The sequence below is a fragment of the Xiphophorus maculatus genome, chromosome 7, assembly GCF_002775205.1.
Source record: "Xiphophorus maculatus strain JP 163 A chromosome 7, X_maculatus-5.0-male, whole genome shotgun sequence".
NCBI classification, from domain to species: Eukaryota; Metazoa; Chordata; class Actinopteri; order Cyprinodontiformes; family Poeciliidae; genus Xiphophorus; species Xiphophorus maculatus.
The window spans coordinates 8,793,714-8,815,441 of record NC_036449.1 but is presented as its reverse complement, the minus strand read 5'-3'; the positions used below and the strand labels follow the sequence as shown (position 1 = coordinate 8,815,441).

Below are 21,728 nucleotides of genomic sequence, written 5' to 3'. Positions count from 1 at the left end.
CTATTACAACACTTTCCAACGCCATCATCACCATGGACAGTAACCAGTACAGTCAATGTAGCAGATAGAAGCTTTTGTTCTGTCAAGTAACCAAAAGTGACCTTTAGTACCTGCTGTTCTGCTGGTTCTAAGTTCACTGAACAGACATTCATGATCAAATGTTGAGGCCTGAACGTATGTAAATGTGAGTCACTCAGACTGTGTGGACAGGAATGTGTTCATATTCACTAAGATGAACTGCTGCGCTCCACTCAGAGATGAGTCTTATTGTGGGCATTGATGCAGTTTGTATGCTGTCTAATTACAAGAGAAGAAGAAAATGACATAATTTATCACTAAACACACAATGCAGTTTTTTGTCCTCATGGTTCCTGAGAAATAATCCAAAGGGGTTAACAATATAATCTATCCACACTGTATTCCTTAAAAACAATTGTCTTGTTGTTCCTCTGCTCATGTTCAGTTGTTTTTCTTTATTTTCTCTTCTATCGCCACCATTTAAATGGTAGCTGTACTTTCAGTATTGATGTGAACATTTGTTGCAGTCACAAAAATCAGGCCTTTTTGTGGACGTCCACAAACTGCTAGATGTCACAGATGACAGGATTAATTTCAACAATGAAGCAGACAGCAGACTGGCAGCAACAATAGGCTGCAGATCCATATTTGAGAAGCTTTTATGTGAAAGAAATTACAGTTAAATCTAATCTGCAAATGGATAATTTGTGTTTTTTTAAGAAGGGCACTTTAAAATGGTGCTACTGCACTGTATCTATAATATGTAAAGTTAAAACATTTTCAGGTATCTGCAGTACAAAACTTAAAGCTTAAATTTAGCCTCAATTGGAAAGCAACCGCTAATATTTACCCATCATTACACTGGAGCTTTTTCACAGATCCACGGGAAAGAATCACCACAATTATTATCATTCCATGTCTTGTTGACTTCCAAGATCTGTGCACAATCCTCACTTCCATTAACATTATCAGGCTGGCCATGTCCCCAGAACTTTTTAAGCCTGTAAACAAGAGAGTTATTTCACAGATTATATTTCACAACAATCAGAAACAAAATGTCAGCTTATAAGTTGTGATGTTCTACATTGCAGTTGGATTTGGAGTATAGAAGATAAATAAATGATTTACATTAATGGTTTGTATTAGCACAACAACTTCCCATATTTTAAGGATTCAATTTCTTTACTTTTGAAAGAGAAACAAAGTTGTATTCAAAATAACTGCAGTGTTTCCAAAAAGTGTGTTTATTATCAAAATTTTAAATTTTTTTGATTATTTCAGGGTTTTTTTTTCTTTACAAAGAAATTTTATTTGGCCTGGTGTTTCTGTTTAGCTGTGACACCTTCCTGAATTGACCATCAGCCAAGCTATTGCTGCTAATAACCAAATATTCTATTTATATGGGTAATGTTGTATTTGTCGATATCAAATTTGTATTTCTGGGTTTAACCCTTACAGTAGTAGTACAGTAATTTTAGGCCCAGGTTAAGAATAAAGTCATAATATTACAAGAATACAGTCATACTAATAAAGTCGTAATATTATCAGAAGAAAGTCGTAGTTACTCGAGAATAAAGTTGTAATATTATGGTAACATTTAAAGCCCTTATGGCCTTTTGAACTGCCTCACAGTCTGACTCTGCTCTTGATTGGCTCTAACCAATCTAGATTGACTTGTTTGGTTATTTTTGTTTACTTGCTGGGGCGGCACTTAGCCAGCTCTAGTCATTTTATTTTGAGTGTTAATTGGATTAACGTGTAATATGTTTTGTTTGTAAAACCTTATTTCTGTAATAAACTATGGGGAAATTTTCCTGCCATAATCCAAGAGCACACATTTTCAGTCTGAAAACAGGATTTTGTTCTGTTTTTGTTTTGTTTGTCTTTTGTTCTCAAAACTTTTAATAATTTTGCCTACATTTTTTTTTGAAAGCAGGATTTCATGTCTTTCCTCTCAAAACCTGTAACGCTTGTACTTCTCAAAACTTCTCCTCGAGCGCAGATATAGTCTCTGCTCGCTTATGAAACATAAAACTGCCTTTTGGCACAGTCGCCTGGCAACCTCTCAGCCAATAGAATGAAAGTGTTGTACTGGGTGCGTTTGTTTTCTTCTTGCTGGTGTGCCTGTGTGACTACTATCGATTGTAGCAACATGCGCCACCCACTGGATGTAGGGAGAAACAATGACGTCTTGACAGTTGGGACTGTATATTTTCTGTTACTCTACTTTACTTATCATGTAGAAAAATTATAAATTAAATACTAGAAAATTTCAGAAGAAATTTAGCCGGGGCCTGCCAAGGCGCGCCCGTCGGGTTTGGGCCCGGCGTTGTCACGCTAGAAATTGGCATCGACGCTAAAGAACGCCGCAACGTAATCAATAGCATGCGAAGAACCACAAGAACGTTAAGTAAGGCGGACGTGCACCATTCAGTATGATTTAAAATTTTCTCAAGGCTTTTATTTTGGAATTTTTGTTAAACTTCATTTCAAAGGGCCAAACTAATCCCATGTGTAATAGTCATTGGGTTAAATCAATTAGATAATGCTCAAAACAGCAATAATCTCATGTAAAAATTCTCAAGGCTTTTATTTTGAAATTTTCAAATAGTAATAGGTTCCTGCCAGGCCCCAATTATGTGATTGGGTTTCATTGAAGTTATGAGGAGTGAAATGGGGAATCGGACACAATGTCCTTCCCCAGTAGGTGGCAGTAAAATCCCTTTAAGTTGGTTGCCGTCAGTCTTAAGACAGGAGAAGAAGAAGAGGTTGAACTTTCTCAGAACTCCGGTCCAAGTTACAGTGAGCAAGGAGAAGAGGTTGAACTTTCCCAGAACTCCGGTCCAAGTGACGCTGAGCAGCAAGCAGAGAAATCCTGTTCTGTTGCTTCCAAATGTGTCATAATCGGTCGGTTTATATCAAACCAAATCAATATTGATTATTTATGTGGTTTGTGATTAATTTAAGAGGTTTTATGTGGGTCACTTTGCTATACTAGACGATACCAATGCACGCTAGCATCACAGCTAACAAACTAGCTACTTGACGCCATCTTGGCTAGTTTGGTAATGCAGCTTGATACTGGGTTAAATTAACCCTTTGCAGTTGGTTTTCATGCCGGTTAAAATAACTAGTAGCGTCAGTAGCTAAGCAAGGCATTTAGCTTTACCTTAGTTCACAACATTTAGCATATTCATTTAATAATAAGCTATGTGGGAGGTTCCTGTTTCTGTATAATATATTTTTAGGTGGTATTTTGTTAACTGCATTTTTTCTGGCATGTGAAAGGCTTCATCAGGAAAATATCAGCCTGCAGTTTCCCTGGAAATCCCTCCATATTAAGGAGCACAAAGCCCAACTAGAAAATTTCGGAAGAAATTTAGCCGGGGCCTGCCAAGGCGTGCCCGTCGGTCTGGGCCCGGCGTTGTCACGCTACAAATTGGCATCGAGGCTAAAGAACGCTGCAACGTAATCTATAGCATGTGGAGAATCACAAGAACGTTAAGTAAGGTGGACGTGAACCATTCAGTATGATTTAAAATGTTGTCAAGGCTTTTATTTTGGAAGTTTTGTTAAACTTCATTTCAAAGGGCCAAACTAATCCCATGCGTAATAGTCATTGGGTTAAAATAGTTATATAATGCTCAAAACACAAGTAGTTGATGTAAAAATATTAAAGGCTTTTATTTTGAAATGTTTGTTAAGCTTCATTTCAAAGCGCCAAACTAATCCTATGTTTATCAGTGCTTTGGATAAAAAAATCACATAATGCCCAAAAGAGCAAATACCGATGTGAAATTGTCAAGGCTTTTAATTTGAAATTTTCAGTATGCTTCATTTCAAAGGGCCAAACTAATACCATGTGTAACAGTGCTTTGGATGAAAAAGTCAAATAAAGCCAAAAAGAGCAATTACATGATGTAAAAATATTATAGGCTTTTATTTTGGAATTTTTGTTAAACTTCATTTCAAAGGGCCAAACTAATTAAATGTATAACAGTCATTGGGTTAAATCAGTTATGTAATGCTCAACAGAGCAATTATCTGATTTAAAAATATTCAAGGCTTTTATTTTGAAATTTTCAGTATGCTTCATTTTAAAGTTCCGAACTAATACCATGTGTAACAGTGCTTTGGATGAAAAAGTCAAATAAAGCCAAAAAGAGCAATGACGTCATATAAAAATATTCAAGGCTTTTATTTTGAAATTTTCAGTATGCTTCATTTTAAAGTTCCGAACTAATACCATGTGTAACAGTGCTTTGGATGAAAAAGTCAAATAAAGCCAAAAAGAGCAATGACGTCATATAAAAATATTCAAGGCTTTTATTTTGAAATTTTCAGTATGCTTCATTTTAAAGTTCCGAACTAATACCATGTGTAACAGTGCTTTGGATGAAAAAGTCAAATAAAGCCAAAAAGAGCAATTACATGATGTAAAAATATTCAAGGCTTTTATTTTGAAATTTTTGTTAAGCTTCATTTCAAAGGGCCAAACTAATACCATGTGTAACAGTGCTTTGGATGAAAAAGTCAAATAAAGGCAAAAAGAGCAATTACGTCATGTAAAAATATTCAAGGCTTTTATTTTGAAATTTTCAGTATGCTTCGTTTTAAAGTTCCAAACTAATCCCATGTGTAACAGTTACTGAGTTAAATCAGTTATATACAGCCCATAGCAGCAAGTAGTTCTAAAGGCCAGTTCAGTCCTGATCTGTTTCAACTGAGGGTTCCACTATAGATAGAACTACAGTGATGCGTATTTGTAGTCCTAACCACCAGTCAATAGCCTCTTGAGTTCCGTTGCTATGTTAAATAAGTTTCTCACCAAGGTGTGAAGTGTTAGTGACAGAGCCTGAGACAGCCTAGAAAATCCTGTCACATGACTTTGCTCTGAAGCACTGTGACAGAAAACCGTACGGTCTAGATACATTTCAAAAACATTTTACCGGAGTAGACATGCGTATCAATGTGAGGACCGATTTTGATACCAATCGTGCGATATTTGTGGGCGTGATGGCGATTTCAAAATTATTTTGGGGTCAAAAAATCTCTTCATTTCTCACTCTAGCAGAGGGGCACTCAGACAGAGAGACACTCTAATTTTAGGAAAAATGAGAAACTTTGGGTCGCTTGAAGACAAATCGTGGACAAACCGTAACTGGTATCGACGAGCCGTCTTCACTTTCGAAGAGATCACAGACGTGTCTACAAAATTAAATTTGAATGGCATTTCTACGTGAATTCGTGACGACACAGAAAATCCTCAAAAATAGGGTATTTCTAGGATTTTTCCCATTGACTTATAATGGGGTTTTTTTCGTAGTTTTTTGCGAATTATGTCGCCATGTTAACCCCGAATCCCACCAAAAGTAATAGCTCCAATGGCGTGAATTTTCTGCACGTTTTGATACCTCATTTGTAGGTGTGCACGCAGCGGTATGAGCCGCATTAACGGTTACGGATGAAAAATAAAGAATTGGGAGAATAGCAATAGGTTCCTGCCATTGCTTTGCATGGCAGGCCCCAATAAGTTTCCATCAAACCCATGATTAATCTGATTTGTAATATTGGACTGCTATTATTTTGAACACAAATGTTTTTATACAGAATAAAACACCAATCTTGGTACAAACTAAAGTAAAGTGATCCCATTCTGGTTCATAGTCAGACTTAATATAAAAGAAGGAAAAACTTACTCAGAACTCAGAGCAGTGCCATCAACCCACTTCCAGGATCCCTCCGTTTCTTCACTCAAACCAATCCATGGTGACTTGTCAGATAAGGCAAAAACAAATTTCTGTGAAACAGCATAGAAAATATTGCTTTTAGACTTGAATCCCAACACAGTGTGTGCATATTATAATTGTAACCCAGATATATTGGTCACTTTGAAAATTATACTATTCTAAAATATTTCCTGTCCTTCCCCTTCCAAAAGAAACCATTTCCATGCAGACTCATTTGTCAAAGAAATGTAATTGAATTATTTTGCAGGTTTCTATTTGAGATAAATATTTCTAAATGCTTACACTCCAGTCGCACTATATCAATTTATATGTTGGAGACTTTAGTGTAAGTGTTTAATTCCACATATAAACGTGTTATATGTGGAAAAATGAAGCACACTGTCTCAAACATCAAGAAAATCTCAAAGTACTATTAAAAAGTAATTTTTTGTTTCAATATTTCAGATCAGCCATGTTGGGACCCAGCCATAGCGTTAACAAACACACTGGTATAAAAAACTACTAAACCCCAAATTAACTGCATTAACTCACTATCAGCACCCAACCTCTCCCCTGGAACGTTAGCTGGAGATAGGCACCAGCACATCACAAGCCCACTAGAGACAAGGGTGTAAAAAAATGGATGGATGGATGGAACTCACTTTCAGTCTGATGAGGAAAAGGAGAAGTGTGACAGATTGATCAATGTGTCATTACAAACACGGCCTAGTGGTCCACTTCCTACATTTCCTTCCCTTTCTGCAGCTGTTACAGGTTACATTGGACACGACTGCATGCCTAGATCCAATCGCTCTGGAAAAGAAGGCATTGCAACTTCAAAGTAACCCTTGTTGTTTGTTCTATTGGTATTTTTTCTTTCATCTCATCTCGCTAACCTGTAAAATTAATTAGTAAAAAGTACTAAAGTCTGTTACTGTAATTCCATCCATCCATTAATGTTTTTACAACCTTGTCCCTAGTGGGTCAGGAGGAGGTGCTGGTGTCTGTCTCCAGCTAACGTTCTGGGCGAGAGGCTGGGTTCACCCTGGACAGGTCGCCAGTTATGTGTTTTGTCTTACAACATATTACAATAAAAAGCCAAAGAAAAGAAACATTTTCTATTAATAAAAAGAAAGCAGCATAAAACATATTCAATTAATAAATAAAAAATCAAATCTTAATATGTCTTTTTAAAAATAATCAAAATCCTATTTAAATTAAAAGCAACCATTTTAACTAAACTGGTATTTTACACATCCCCTCTCCGGCAAGCAATTTCCACACTTCTGTGCTTTACAAGAAATAAAAAATGAAAGTTAAACCTTTATCTGCTTTCAGTGTTGGCTAAGAAAACCCAACCTCAACATGACACATTGTGGTTGAATTAATTTGCAGAAAATTGCACAACCAGTTTTTAACTTTAAAGTCTAATTTCTCACACAGGGCAAGATGTGTTTACACAGCTTTGTCTCTTCATAAATTAAAAAAGTTTGCATCTACTCACTTTATCTTTGATATTATTGTTTTGGCAAGTAATCAAAACAGAAAAACGTGAACAAATTCAAAGCAGCAATAGGCATTGTAGACAGAACTACACTGTAAAAATAATTAGGGTGGTTAAACTTAAAAACTTGAGTTCAACAGCTGCCTTAAAAACACAAGTTAACACAACTTGAAATAATGTTTTTTTCCAACTTAGGATGGCAAGCTAGAAAACTAGACCAATTGCTGATAATTCATTGATTAAATATGATACCATAAGTTGAAATGACTAACTATAGAACATTATTCATTCTCAAAAAATTGAGTACTCTTGTCAAGTAAATTTACAATCATATTCTATTTGAACTCAAATAATTAAGTTATGCCATTTGTCTAACTAATGAATACTAGTTGTATGAACTTCATACTCCGAGTTTAAATAACTTGCAAAGTTACATTAACCATTCAAAAAAACTTGTTTTATTTTGTTAAAGTAGCAAGCAATTATATATACTTTCAACTCTCATTTTAAAGTTAAACTGACTAACTGTATTCATATCAATTCCCTTTCTGAGTTAATTTAACTCAAGAGTTTAAGGCAGCTACTGAACTTCAAATTGCAATTTAAGTAAACTAACATTTCCAAATATTGCTCACCTTCTCCACTAATAATGCCAAGTTTATCAGTTTCCTAAAAATAATTACACAAAATGCGGTTCCATTTCAAATATTATACATTTATTTTTATTTTTCTCTATCAAAAAAAGAGACGAGCCTTAAATCAAGCGTAAAAGAAAACGTTTGTTCAAGACAATCAGAAGTGTTGACATTTATTGAAGGACCAAAACTGACAAAAACAGAAATTAATTTTTTGACAAATAACAGAAATATATATTTTTTTATATAAATCTCAAATAAATGCACTTAAAAGGCACCAATTAAGAACTTTACCTAATGTTTTATTGTAAAAATTTTGTTTTTACCCTTTGTAGATTCATTTATGACTCTTAAATGTTTATTTTTATCCTTTTTCCCCCCCAAAACTTTTTTTTCCATAAGCTGCTTTTACATGTCTCATGTTTTTACTTTACCTTATGCATTTCTGCTTTATTATGCAAATAAGGTGGGCAGTGACATTTTTCTAAAGTCAGCTGGCTGTAAGGTCGACGCCCGCCCTGTGGCGGGCATGACGTCATGTTTCTGTGTGTGTTTTTTGCTCCAATGTGATAATAAATTTTGTCAAAATGAAACAAACACTGTAAAATCACAAAGTTTAGGATGTTCTGAAAATAATGATACCAAACAAGGTAAGGTAAATACTTTTTATGGTGAAAATATAAGGGTAAATTCAAAATTAGACCAAAACGGCCATTTAGACCCAAGACTCCAAAGGGTTACTAAGGGGGGCTGTCCTTCTTGGGTAAGTTCAACTATTGGTCAAAAGATCTGCACATGGATTCTGCTCCTTCTTGTCTGTTGACCAATAGTGAAGGAGCTGACCCAAGAAAGGCAGTACAACTTATTTGCAAAATGAGGCATAATACAAGACAGAGATATGTAAAAATAACAATTAAAAAGACTTGAGGGAAGGGGACACACACACAGACTTAAGACATGAATGCATCTACAAGTAAAGGGCAAACACACATATATATTAAATTATGTGCTACAAAAATATTGTTTGTAGGAACTAAGCTGGAAAAATATCAAGGTAAATTATAATATATGAGGTGAAGTTTTCTTATTTATTTAATTGGTGCATTTTAAGTGTATTTTATTGGTGAGTTTCAGTCCTCCATTTAAATCAGACCATTATTTTAAAAAACATTCTAACCACGTTGAACAGTGGCAGTGCAAAGTCAATACAACTAGCTAGCTCTCTCAAAAACAGTCCAAAAAGTGCAAAACGATCAGAATTTTAACAAACTCACAAAAACCCTGAGAGGTTTTTCCACAAATTCAGCACAATGCTAAATGTTTTAGTGCATAACCATTAGTATTAACATTTAGTGCATAGAACAAACTGAACAAATTCTTACAGGAACTCTTATTTAAGAAAACAAAACTGTAAACATACCAGATGTTACAGTTTGTACCTCAAGATTTTGTTTCTCAAACCATGTACTCGAGCTGAGGCCTGGTCTGGTCTGATCTTCATCACCACTCTCTGAAGAAACTGAAACGAATACTTCATGTCATTTGGATACTTGAGATTGATACAGTAGATGACACCCATAAGCATAGCAAAGCCAAGGGTCATCTTTAATGTTGTGAAGCACAATGGTCTCCTCCACCACAACTGCCACGTCGAAGACCTCGTGTGGGATGGCCCCCAGTTCACTACCTTCACAGGCAATCAGGAGGCCAACCTGCATCCCCTTCATGGCATCATCCAGAATATCAGCATGAGCCTTAAAAATAGAAAAGAAATAATGACATTTGTGTGCAAGTAAAGAATGCAAATACTCAGTTATTTTTAAACTGCAAGGTTTTGTGCTATTGTGAAGTTTAACAATCCGCATGTTTTGACACTTGTGGGGTTGTATGATGCACTTCTGTTTAGTCAGAGAATAACCTGACACACACTCCCAGTTTGACAAAGCATAGAGCATAATGGCAATGAAACAGGCCACTGTTGTGGATGAGGCCAACATCAAGAAGCATTAGACATTGAAAATAAGTCCCACCTGAAAAAAAGCCAGTTTATGTGTGCATATTCAACATATTTTCAGCACTTTACTTTGTCATCAGGTGGTCCTCCTTTTTGACAAACTTTTTTCATCCACAGAACTTGTATTTTCATGCACATGAGCACAGTGTATGGCAGATTAAAAACCACCATTGTGAAGCGCTGAAATTATTCTAAAAATGTAGGACACTAGAAATGTTTCCATTTAATGCATTTTTTAAATCATCAAATTCTTCAAATGTCAAAAGAAATGAAAGAAAATGCAAATCAGGCATGTTTCCATCAACTGGCTTTGAGCAAAATCAATCAGGACAGACGGAGTAATTACATCAGAATTTGATGTTATGCATGACTGTAGTAAACAGGAAGTAATGTCTCTTAAGGACTAAAAATAAATTTTTGCAAACACAAATACTACAAAAAGATTAAGAAATTATAGCAAGAAAGAGAAATAGGTCAATATGTAAATAGTCTTTGTAATAACATGTCTTAGTCTTACATCACACATCCTGATGACAGTTGATGGATCTTCCCCAGATATGTAGCGTGGCAAATCAAGCAGAGCAGCAACCCTTCTACTTTCATTCGTGTCCTGCAAGAGATGAGACATGCAGTAAGACGAATATATTTTAACAAAAATAACAAATTATGCCTAGTTTTCTAGCCATCTTCAGTTCTGCTCACATCTTTTGCAAGGCAGTCCAGAATGTCTTTGAGTGGCTGCTTCTTTCCAGATTTGGTTGCTGCTTTGTAGACCTCCAGCAGTCTCAGATCCAGGCCACTGACAGCTCCACTTCATCCACAGTTTTTGCCAAACTTTAAATAATGGACCACCTGCACAAAAAAACCCATACATTTCAGATTATGGTATTTAAAAAAAAAGTATTAATACATACGAATGCCAGTTTTGCCACTTAGTTAAAATAACTTGTCTAAATTGTTATCTTCACCAGCTTCATTGTCCAAACTAGAGGTTCCAAAGTTTTCAGAATTTGACCCGCACAATAACAGTAACATAGACTGTCCCCAATTTATTTTAAATGATATATACCTCGATATTGGGTCAAATGAACAAGAACAGAATTCATCATGCAAGTTTAATTCATTTTAAGGTGACCTAAGCACACTCTTTAGTAACAACTAAAGTAAATTAGTAGTCATCTTTAAAATGTAATAAAATTTAAAAAAGATTTTTCAGGACCTACAGTGGGGTCCTGACTATCTGGAAGCCACCGCAGCTCCCTGATATGCTATACTCTTAGGCGCGCCCAGACTGAGCAAAGACAAACGCTTGATAAATAATTACTGTAAAATTCAGAATACAGTTTAATCTGCAATTGCCGCTGGAGGTAGTTTCCTCTCTTTAACAGTGAAATTGCATTTGTCACCGGCAACCAGAAACGGGACACAGGTGCGCACCAACACATGAAACAAAGGACACGGCTAATTACTGACAAGAAACACGGCTAATTACTGACGCAAAGCCTTTCCCGAAGCCGCTAACTTACCTGCAGTCAGCACGTTAAGCCCGTCAAGATAACATGTGTTTAGTTAGTGATTGTCATTAGCACTGCAACTAAAATTCTTTGTCCCCAACCCTTTAGAGGTGCAGTGCTCTCTGTGATAGGGACTCTGAAAGTAATAAAAAGAGAGGAGCGGACAAATGTGTTTCAGAGCGGTTGGAGATTTGTAACTGTAAACACATCTCTGTCCGTTCTCCTCGCGAGTACAAAAGAATCTAACTCTCTTGTCTTTTCTGTGTTGTTCAACTTGTCTTTAATAGGTGTCAAACCTGACAAAATGGAATGATAGGATGAGTATAAACAGGCAAAGGAAATGGAGAAAGAAAGAAGAAAAGAAAGAAACGAGTGAACAAATGATCGACTGAAACAGAAAAAGATCGAATGAATGAACAAACTTCAATGCTGCTCAGTGGTTCAAAAATCTTTTCTCACCAGTAAAACTTGTAATTCTTTTGGAAGTCTGAATGATCACCAGAACTTGAAGAGTACAAAAAAAGACACCTCCAGAATCTGAAAGTTTACTATTTAATTGCCTTAAAAAGCTACAAAAGAGAGAATAAAATACAACATACAGAGCCAACTTTTAAAGATAATATCATCCATTACAACACTTTCCAACACCATCATCACCATGGACAGTAACCAGTTCAGTAAATGTAGCAGATAGAAGCTTTTGTTGTCAAGTAACCAAAAGAGGCTTTTAGTACCTGCTGTTCTGCTGGTTGTAAGTTCACTGAACACACATTAGTTAATGATAATTGATCACATGATCAAATGTAGAGACCTGAAATTATATGAGTCACTCAGACTGTGTGGACAGGAATGTGTTCATATTCACCAATATGAACTGCTGAGCTCCACTCAGAGATGAGTCTTATGGTGAGAATGATATAGTTTGTTTACTGTCTTTGTCATGAATTGTGGTAGAGAGGTGGTGAGGCAGACGCAGAGGACCCATGTTGGAGTGAATTGAAGATGATTTAATGGTGAAAATGCAATTATAAAGTCCAGATATCCAGGCAGCACAGAAAAGCAGACACAACAAAGTTCAGAGCTGGTAGCAACTGGGATAATTAAACCAAAACGACAGACTTGACAGCAGACAATACGAGAACCCAACAAGAACCAGGAACACAGGTGGGATTAAATACACAGGGAGACAATAAGGAGAAACAAGGGACAGCTGGGGACAATCAAGGGGTGGACAGGACAACACGGAGACTGAATTAAATGAAAACAAAACAAAAACCTAAATTAACACAGAGAAAAACCCAAATCCTCACAGTCTTGTTACAAAACAAGAAGAATTGAATAACATGATTTGTCAATAAACACACAGTGCAGTTTTTTGTCCTTGTGGTTCCCGAGAAATAATCCAAATGGGTCAACAATCCGAATCCAAATCCGAGGCCATGGTCTTGAGCCGGAAAAGGGTAGAGTGCCTTCTCCGGGTTGGGGGGGGGTCCTGCCCCAAGTGGAGGAGTTTAAGTATCTCGGGATCTTGTTCACGAATGGGGGAAGAAGGGAGCGGGAGATCGACAGGCGGATTGGTGCAGCGTCTGCTGTCAAGCGGGCGCTGTACCGGTCCGTCGTGGTGAAGAGAGAGCTGAGCCAAAAAGCGAAGCTCTCGATTTACCGGTCGATCTACGTTCCCACCCTCATCTATGGTCATGAGCTTTGGGTCATGACCGAAAGAACGAGATCGCGGATACAAGCGGCCGAAATGGGTTTTCTCCGTAGGGTGGCTGGGCTCTCCCTTAGAGATAGGGTGAGAAGCTCAGTCATCCGGGAGGGACTCAGAGTAGAGCCGCTGCTCCTTCACATCGAGAGGAGCCAGTTGAGGTGGCTCGGGCATCTGGTCAGGATGCCTCCTGGACGCCTCCCTGGTGAGGTGTTCCGGGCACGTCCCACCGGGAGGAGGCCCCGGGGAAGACCCAGGACACGCTGGAGAGACTATGTCTCTCGGCTGGCCTGGGAACACCTCGGGATTCCCCCGGAGGAGCTAGAAGAAGTGGCTGGGGAGAGGGAAGTCTGGGCCTCCCTTCTGAAGCTGCTACCCCCGCGACCCGACCTCGGATAAGCGGAAGAAGATGGATGGATGGATGGATGGATGGATGGATGGATGGATGGATGGATGGATGGATGGATGGATGGATGGATGGATGGATGGATGGATGGATGGATGGATGGATGGATGGATGGATGGGTCAACAATAGAATCTCCCCACAGTTATACTTAAAACTAGACTTGTGGTATTTTTTGTTATTCTGTTCATGAGTTCACTGATTTTCATCATTATTATTATAATAAAACATCAATTTGATGTTTAGCGCCACCCTTTGAAGTGTCAGTGTTGGTGCACACAATCAGGCCTTCATGTCGACGTTCACAGAGACCACAGAGGCCAGTCACAGACAACAATGCAGTCAAGCATAAAGCAGAGCAAGCTAAACTTAGTCTCAACTGTAAAGCAATTCCTAACACACTCCCAATTTAGACTGGATCCTTTTCACAGATCCACTGCATAGAATCAGAACATTTACGATCATTCCAAAACTTATCAGTCTGGATATGTGCACAGTCCTCTTCCCCCCACTGTGGGTCTCCACCACCATTATCAGGCTGGGGTTGTTCCCAGTGTTTGGTAAGCCTGCAAACAAAAAAAATCATTTCACAGCTTATATATAACAATGTTATGAAATAAGAAATCTGACATTTTAAGCTCTTTAGGAGGCCATGTAGAGCCATTTGGTGAAGTCTCTCTTTGAGTCCATTAAATGGACGGTATTGTGTATTTTACAAACTGTGCCATTGACAGCATAATCAATCCCACACACAATGCTGCTTTCAATTGTTATAAAATGCTGTTTCTTTCATATATTCTTTTATTAATGGTTGTGTTTCTTAGTTTGTTTTCCAGTTTCTAAATAAATATGAAGAAACAGTGGAGGAAATAATTATTTGATCCCCCTCAGATGTTGAAAGTTTGTACTGTGACAAATAATTTAACAGTCTATGATTTTTATGGTAGCTCAATTTGAACAGTGAGAGACAGGATATAAAAAAAAGTCTAGAAAACTAAGTGATATTTAAATAAAAAATATAATTACCATTTCATTGAGGGAAATAAGTATTTGATGACTAATGTTGGCTCCCACAGACCACCTGATCTCGGTGAAGTTGTTTCCTGCATTAGAATCATCTGCCCAAATTGTCACCCGTATAAAAGGTCACCTGCCAACAGACTCAGTGACACCCCAACATATCCACCATGGGCAAAACTAAAGAGCTGTCTAAAGATGTCAGGGATAAAATTGTTGACCTACACAAGGCTGGGATGGGCTATAGAGCCATAAGTAAGAAGATGGCTGAGGAGGTGACAACTGTTGGGGCAAATATTCGGAAGTGGAAGAAATACAACATTACTGTCAATCGGCCCAGACCTGGAGCTCCATGCAAGATATCACCTCATGGAGTCTCATTGATCATGAGAAAAATTAAAAAATCAGCCAAGAACTATATGGGAGAAGCTGATTAATGATCTCAAGACAGCTTGGACCACAGTCTCCAAAAAAACCATTGGTAATACACTGAGAAATCCTGCAGTGCACACAAGGTTTCTCTGTTCATGAAGCCTCACGTCCAGGCCCACCACAAGTTTGTCAATGAACCTATTAATGACTCTGAGAGAGATTGGGAGAAGGTACTAGATGAGCTCTTTGGCCACAACTCAACTCCACGTGTTTTGAGGAAGAAAAATACAGAATATGACCCTAAGAACACCATCCCCACTGTTAAGCATGGTGGTGGAAGTATTATGTTTAGACAGTGTTTTTCTTCTAAGGGCACAGGCCAACTTCACCGCATCGACAGGAAGTTAAGCATTGCCATGTATCGCAAAATCCTGGGTGACAACCTCCTTGCCTCTGCCAGGTCACTGAAAATGGGTCATTGATGGGTCTTCCAGCACGGCAATGACCCAAACATACAGCCAAGGAAACAAAGACGTGGCTCCAGAAGAAGCATATCAAAGTCAAGGAATGACCCAGCCAGTCTCCTGACCTCAATCCAAATGAAAATCTATGGAGAGAGCTGAGGCTTCGCGTTTCCAAACACACACCTTAAAACCTCAAGAACTTGGAGATGATCTGCAGAGAGGGTCAAAATTACTCCTGAAGGTTCTGCACACATTATAAAAACTACGAGAAATGTCTGACTGCTGTGCTTCCCAACAAGGGTTTTGTCACCAAAAATTAATTGATGTTTCACTGGGGGGTCAAATACTTATTTCCTTCAATAAAATGCAAATTATTATTTTTTTCTCATTTTATATAATTTTGTCAGTTTTTCTTTGATATTCTATGCGTAGCGTCATTGTTAAAATAAATCTGGCATAAAGTTATGAGACGTTTCATTTATTTTTTTGTGTAAAATGTTTTAAAGTCAGTGGTGGATGAAATGCTTATTGGATAAGATGAGCTTTTCAGAAGAACAAATGTTTTACTCATTTTCCTAATGTGAGAAATAATAACTCTTACATATTGTTTGAGTGAAATTTTATGTCTCAAAGCTGCCACTAATCACTGTAAGTCCTGTCTAATCTTTTACACTTCAGTGAGATTTTGAATGGTAAACCCAGTTTTTTTTTCTTAGCAATGAATGAGAAATAAAGTGGAAAACTCACAGTTGATTCAGCGGAGTGTCATCAACCCACTTCCAGGATCCCTCAGTTTCTATATCATTCAAACCAATCCATGTTTCTTTATTGATGATTGTAGAAAGAAAATTCTGTCAAAATTATAGAAAAAATATTAAGGTTTCAGTACAGCAGTTATCTGTTTTATGTTATGACATGCAATGACAAAAACCAAGGTAAAGAACATTTCTATTAAAGGTTTTAGAATTTATCCACCTAAAAAATTAACAGTAACATTTTTCTAATTGTCTTCATAAAAAAATGAATCCCTCTTAAACTTTAACTATACTTTAATCTGAAGGATTCCTTTTCTTTTGAGTCAGTTCCACACTTCTTTGTTTTACAGGAAAAATAAAAACATAAGCACACAGCTAAACATTCATCTTCTTCCAGTGTGTTTCAGTGTGTGGGCTAAATAATTCAAACCCAAACACGACACAACGCACAATAAATGAAGTCAGAAATGCTAAGATTTGTATCTACCCAGTTTTTCCTAATATGGTATCAATATGTTTGACATACAAGCAAAAAAAGTCTGATGGACGACAGTGCCGTTTAAAATTAAAATGTTCACTTTAACATATTTGAATTTTTTGGGTGTATTTTCATTGTATTAAAAATGTATTTAAAAAATATAAACTGAACCTATTCAAACAGCAATATGTATGAAATAGGCAGCGGTATTGTTGTATATGTAATACTATAACACAATGGTGATGTCTGTGGATTGTACTAAAATAATAGAGGCAATATGGAAACATCTTGTTACACAATATTTACATTAAACTATGAAAGAAAGATATGAATCTCATTCGCAAACATAAATGAATAATCTCACACTGAGGGACCACATCACCTGTTCATCATCGTCATTTATCACCACCAGATCTCCTCCTCTGTTCCTGCAGTCTTCTCTGGCTTTATTCCAGGAGTCAGACGATGTAGAGAGGAAATAACAAGAAGAGTTGAACATCATCCATCCTGCAGGACAGATTTTCTCTAAAAGATAAATTAATATTTAGCTTTTTTTAAACACTCCTTATTAATTTTGAAAGTAACAGGAAGTCAATGTTTCTTAATCACCCATTTGTAAAGTCACTAAGATTTGAACTATAAACAGATTATTTTGAGGATCCAGGGTCTTTAGTAACAGTTAAAAAAACATAAAATACCCACAGATGGAGGAGGATGCAATAAGTGAAACTCTGCAGGAAGGAACTTAAACCAAAGCTGGTATGAAAAGAATCTTCTGTCTTTTAGAAAATAAGTTTTTCTCACAAACACCTGAAGACTTACTTTTCTTCAACAAACTCTGAAGCCTGATCATCTCGTTAGACATTTCTGTGAGGGTTGCATTCAGACGATCTCTTTCTTCAATCATTGCAGAAAGCTGGTTATTGCTGTCCTGGAGACGATCAGTCAGATTGTCTTTGGTGTCGGTGATTAAAGTATATTATTAGAGAAAAGCAGAAAAACTTAATAAAATATATTCATTTAACTTTAGCTTAGAAAGTTGTTTGCAAAGCTGAGAATAATTAAACCATTTTGGATTTTGATGATAGAATTTTTTTTATTTTCGGCCCTTAAAAATAAAAAACAGACTCATGAAAGTTAAACAAACAAAACTCACAGAAAACACCAAGGCTGATGAGTCCAATCAGCAGGAAAACATTCAGAAGCCCCAGAGAGATGATAACACCCACATAGAGCCTCTTCTTAGAGCTGCCAGAACCTAATCAAAGGAAATACATTTCAATAACATTAATTTCTGCTTCATAATAATGATAAAATATAGACCTGCTTCTCTTTCTTGTGTTGTTCTTACCTTCATTTTTTCTAACAGGAATTTGACAGACAGCTTTCACAGGATGAACATTCATATAGATTTTCTCCATTGCTTTGACAGATGCTGAACGTTTTGTAGACTCTCTGATCTGCAGCAAAACCAGAAGTATATGAGAAATGTGAAACTGAGTTTGACATGAGGAAGTTGCCAGTTCTGAGAAAGATAAATATTTTTAGAGTTAAAATTAGTCCTGCGAAAGTATAGACTAGTGTGAGGGATTAACACCTACCAGCCAGAGAGATACTGAATAGTTTTTAAAAGATCCTTAATTTATATACAGTATATTAAAAAAAGGTTAAAAAACAATATTTCAAAAAATGATGAATTGGGCCAACATAAAAACAGAAGACAACGTATCGGACTTCAACTGGGGTAGTAACTCAAAGAACTCGAGCACAAATTGACCTAACAAACAAGACAGAAAACACAACTTATTTGCATCTTTACAAACCATGTGGTATTGAAAGAGACCAAAATTAATGTTCTAACTAAACTGTAAAAAACAGTTACAACTTGTTGTTACATTTAATATTTTTTCAAAATATCTCCTGTTGAAATCTAGAAATGTCAGGTCATTCCTCCTGTCATAAATTATATTGAATGAAAGTGTTTAGTCCAGGAGAAAAGCTGAGAAAATGCATGTTTAACAGTTTTCTGAAGCAACTCAGCATTTTATTTGTATCCAGGCCTCAACTTTCATTTAATGTCTGATGTGGGGTGAGAAGTGTCACATGAAACTTCTTTTAATATCTTTATCAAAGAAAGTAAGTGAGACTTGTTAGACTCGCCCATTGTTTCTCTCTGTTGATTATAATGTTTGCCTGTCAGCTGTACTACAACAGTTTGACCAAAATGTGGGTCAGCCTGGTGTGATGGTTTGAAAGGAAACCATCATGAAGGTGGAGGGAGAAGTTAAACAGTTCTTACTTATTCACAGTTGAGCCAAATCCACAATCAAAATGTGTTGATAAGTAGCATATTGTTTGCGCCACATCAGCTAAACACATTTCCATCATTATTTCTCACGAGTCCCACTCCTGTCGAATTGCTGATGAAGTTCAGGAGTTGTTGATTGCTGAGTTTGGCAACGCATCATGTGGAGTAGATGAAGTACATTAAAGAGCAAAGGACTGAGCACACGTCCCTGAAGAACCTCCAAACTGAAAGTAACACTTCAGTCACACATCTTCCTTAAAATACATTGCCACATATATAGACAAGATTGTGTGTGTGGCGACCACAAAAGTGTGACATTTGTGTTTATGACTTGAAATTGTTAATACAAGTTCTGTACTTTATTTTGGAGAAGAGTTTTTCTATATTTTTTTAATGTGCTCTGTAACATTTACTCCACGCCAGCAGGGGGCGGGTGGCGGTTTTGGTGTCCTGCTTGTATTTTCCCTCATTGCTGCATGACACTTGAGGTTAACAAGCCGTTTCCTCGTCTTTCTCCTGTTCTTCAGGTGGGTAAATATGTGAATAGGTTTTTAATCCAGTAATTAGACATGCTGGAACGTATTTGGAATATTTGTGAACGTATCTGGAATAGTTATGTACTGTATTAGTTATTCAGTTTTTGACTTTGTGTCGTTATGTTCGAAGAAAGTAACTACGCACGGTGTACATGCTAATATTAGCCATTAGCCAAGTCTGTTTAATACATGCGCTTCACCCACTTCAGGTTATGCTGGAATAACCGTTAGAAACTGAAGAACTCTATGTCTATTTTTCTGTTTTGGCTCTTGTAAGGTCCCCACCACCAGAGTTAAAATAGTTCTTTTACCATTAGGATTCAGGATGGAAAAAAAGCGACTTTAAAAATGATGTTTGGTTCTATTAAGGACTTTAGTGCTTAATACGGGTACCGTAGCGACAGCACCGCTGTTGACAGATATACTCCTGAAGAACAGGAGAAAGACGAGGAAACGGCTTGTTAACCTCAAGTGTCATGCAGCAATTTATTCAAGTTTCACATCCAAACATACTTGTTGTATTGAGTTTCTTTCTTTACAGTTTATATATTCAAAGTTCAACCTTTTTAATACATTTCAGTGTCCATAAGTGACAAAAACAAACATCTTTTAGCGACAAAACAAACATCTCTTTCCACTTTCCACATATCCACTCATTCTTCTTCTTAGCTTTCTAGCTGTTTATCCCAAATGAAACGCATTAGACAGTGGTTACATTAACCAGCTACTTTTTAACTTAAGACAGTACTGCATTTGACCTTCAATAAACTAACGTCCTTAATAGAACCAAACATCATTTTTAAAGTCGCTTTTTTTCCATCCTGAATCCTAATGGTAAAAGAACTATTTTAACTCTGGTGGTGGGGACCTTACAAGAGCCAAAACAGAAAAATAGACATAGAGTTCTTCAGTTTCTAACGGTTATTCCAGCATAACCTGAAGTGGGTGAAGCGCATGTATTAAACAGACTTGGCTAATGGCTAATATTAGCATGTACACCGTGCGTAGTTACTTTCTTCGAACATAACGACACAAAGTCAAAAACTGAATAACTAATACAGTACATAACTATTCCAGATACGTTCACAAATATTCCAAATACGTTCCAGCATGTCTAATTACTGGATTAAAAACCTATTCACATATTTACCCACCTGAAGAACAGGAGAAAGACGAGGAAACGGCTTGTTAACCTCAAGTGTCATGCAGCAATGAGGGAAAATACAAGCAGGACACCAAAACCGCCACCCGCCCCCTGCTGGCGTGGAGTAAATGTTACAGAGCACATTAAAAAAATATAGAAAAACTCTTCTCCAAAATAAAGTACAGAACTTGTATTAACAATTTCAAGTCATAAACACAAATGTCACACTTTTGTGGTCGCCACATGTGAAGTACATTTATAACTCACAAATGTACTTCACACAATCACGTCATTTCCATGATGCACCATCGGAATTTTATTTATAGAAATTTTAGTTAATCTTTTTCTCGTTGAAAGCAGAGGTGTGCTGCAGCATAAAAGCATAAAAACACAAACGATATACTGTGATGTCACAGGACGGCAGTGATGGAGTTTGTATGCAAAACATTTTCCACCTTGAGGTTTGGAGAATCGCTCTGCTCAGTAAAATATACCAGACCATCTCAGATTAACCTTCCCTGATGAGAAAATCATATATTTTTAAACTGAATAACACATTAACAAAGAAACTATAGCTTCATAATTATTTCTGTGTTTCATGTGTTTATGATTGTCAGTCTTTGACATCCATAATGTGAGACTCTGAGTTGTGTTTGTGTTCACCGTTTTTACTTTGAACACCTCTATCAAAAGTAGAGAAACTGTATTTAAAATGTGGGAAGTTGTTGTGTTTATGGTAAACATCAAAAACCATTTCTGTCTTCTAGGGTCCAAAACCAACTACATCCTTTTCTATTGTGGTATATTTTGGCTGTCTATAATTTGGCTGTCTATAATTTTGCTGTGTGTATTTTTTTGTGTGTAATTTCTGTGCCTAGATCCCTAACTTAGACCTGACCATTAAAAGAGCGTCTGCGTCTCTGCTGAGCAGGTGTAGTGTGTGATTTTTGAGAAGGGTGATGTGTGTAAGCAGGAACTACAATGACGACCCGTCCAGTAGGGATTCCATTTATTTAGCAAGTCTTTAGGTGAACTGTTCAAACTGCACATGTACTTTTGGTGCAAATGAGGAGTGTTGTGGATCTGCATCCAAAGTTCATTCTGACCTGACCAGAGAAAGTAATGTGT

At 36.9% G+C, this 21,728-nt stretch overlaps 2 long non-coding RNA genes across 2 annotated transcripts; both read right to left on the bottom strand.

The window, feature by feature from the left end:
* Positions 1–9,492: 9,492 nt before the first annotated feature.
* On the bottom strand, positions 9,493–10,741 carry LOC111609209. The gene is made up of 3 exons (XR_002752984.1): positions 10,603–10,741; positions 10,418–10,510; positions 9,493–9,640 (listed from the first exon to the last, which is right to left on the bottom strand). It is a non-coding gene; the product is annotated as an uncharacterized LOC111609209 (long non-coding RNA).
* A 6,259-nt stretch (positions 10,742–17,000) lies between these two features.
* LOC111609357 lies at positions 17,001–18,063 on the bottom strand. The gene is made up of 4 exons (XR_002753084.1): positions 17,964–18,063; positions 17,769–17,870; positions 17,435–17,566; positions 17,001–17,056 (listed from the first exon to the last, which is right to left on the bottom strand). It is a non-coding gene; the product is annotated as an uncharacterized LOC111609357 (long non-coding RNA).
* Positions 18,064–21,728: the final 3,665 nt, after the last annotated feature.